We start from the raw sequence: 1,982 nt of genomic DNA, 5'->3' as shown, positions 1-1,982 counted from the left end.
TGCCGCAGGTGGGAACCGAACCCACAACCTTCGCATTTTGCGTGCGATGCTCTACCGATTGAGCTACCGCGGCGCCGTTTTCCCATCCACTTTCTTGGGTATATATGTGTCCTAGTAGAACCCTGGGACTGTTAACCAGCACCACCACTCACTGACCTTGGCGGCGGACGTGGAACGTCCTTTTTGCCGCAGGCGTCACGAGAACGTGATCTGTTTGGGTGAAGGCAACTGGTCAATAAATTCACATATGCTAGCCGAAGGCATCAATGTCGCCGGGTTCGAGACCCTCGTTATGTAATAAACAAGAAGAAAAAGGGGTTAACCGAAGGGCCCGATTTTTATTATATCATAAGAAGCCAAGAAACATACGCACCAAGGATTATTACTTTGGCCTACTAAATGAAATAAAGAAACGATAAATTAATGGAAATTAATGTGGATGAAAAAACAACGTGCCGCAGGTGGGAACCGAACCCACAACCTTCGCATTTCGCGACGGTTGTGGGTGATATATATATATATATGAAGTACAAACACACCAGGCCGACTCGGCATAAGCACGCTTTCACGCTAGAAGAATTTCTTTGCAACAGCAATACTTTTTTTCTTTTCACTCTTTCAGCGAGCTGTGCGAGAGTGGGACTGCTTAAACCCTGCTTTTACTGCCTAGCCCACATTAGAAACATTTACGAATCATTTAGAAGAAACAGTCGCGATCACAGGTTAGCGTGTTATTTTTATTTTTGCAAGAGCAATTATGTGCAGACCAAGGTGTTACTCAATAAATGTAAGTGTCCATGTTTTTCTATGCTAATTCCTTGTTTGCTCAGTGTTTGCTCATATTGTACTTTTTTGATGACCATGTGCCCACTCCTCTAATAATCTCTATCGGGCTTGACAGTATTGTGAAATAAATAAATAAATTTGTGTGTGTGTGTGAGTGTGTGTGTGTGTGTGTGTGTGTGTGTGTGTGTGTGTGTGTGTGTGTGTGTGTGTGTGTGTGTGTGTGTGTGTGTGTGTGTGTGTGTGTGTGTGTGTGTGTGTGTGTGTGTGTGTGTGTGTTTGTGTGCGCGTGTGTGTGTGCGTGTGTGTGGCACAATGGCACACAATAAAACACAACATGGTGGCACAATGCCAGTATATTGAGCGAACCTGTGCCCAGCAAAACAAGTAACACTCACAACAATAATAGCGGCGGCGCACTAGTCTATGATCAGAATTCTGATCTGTCAATGAGACGCATCTGCATTTATAGTTTTATTAATTATTTATTCAGTTATTTATTTATTTGTTTGTTTATTTATCTATTTATTTATTTATTTATTTATTTATTTATTTATTTATTTTCAATACTGCTGCTCTCCTTCGAGAGCGTGGCAGTTGGGCAGTACAATAATTCAACTGTACAGAGCAAAGAAGTCAAAGTATAGCTCATACAAAAAACGACATAACCAGTGCAAGTTATACGTACTTTACAAGTCAACCATTTTACAATCAAACGGCATAGTAAATAATGAAAAAAAGTGAAGGAAAAAAAGCAAGAGGCTTTATACGAAAGCACAGGTATCACTAGGGAGAGGTAATAGCGCAGAAGTAACTAAAATAAAAGTAAGAGTGTTTGACAATTATTATGGCAAACGAATAAGCTGTCGTAAATGAGAGGGTTTATGAAAATTTCCCAACGAATAAAGCAATCTGTGCCGATGTCCCTGTATGCGTAGGTACTGTTATTCACACAGTCTTTTTCTATTTGTGAGATAAATTCATATGATGATTCAATGTTGGTGATAGTAGCATCAAGTTGGTTCCATTTTGGTTCCATTCTGCTATTGCGAGCGGGAAGAAAGAACGCCTAAATGTGTCATTTTTACGTACGTATTATGTGAATGTGTGCGCGTGCTTGTTACTTGTAGGTCGAGTCTCGGAGAACGAAATGTATTTCGAGGTATCTATCCTATAGTTACTTTTTAGTTGTTGAAACA

The 1,982-nt window shown here is 40.3% G+C and overlaps 1 non-coding gene across 1 annotated transcript; it reads right to left on the bottom strand.

Annotated features, from left to right (window-relative positions):
* Window positions 1-73, bottom strand: TRNAL-CAA (transfer RNA leucine (anticodon CAA)). Its single transcript has one exon. It is a non-coding gene; the product is annotated as a tRNA-Leu (tRNA).
* Window positions 74-1,982: the final 1,909 nt, after the last annotated feature.

Source organism: Dermacentor variabilis, chromosome 3 (assembly GCF_050947875.1).
Source record: "Dermacentor variabilis isolate Ectoservices chromosome 3, ASM5094787v1, whole genome shotgun sequence".
NCBI lineage: Eukaryota > Metazoa > Arthropoda > Arachnida > Ixodida > Ixodidae > Dermacentor > Dermacentor variabilis.
Note: the sequence above shows the minus strand (reverse complement) of the source record. Positions and strands in the feature narration are given on the sequence as shown.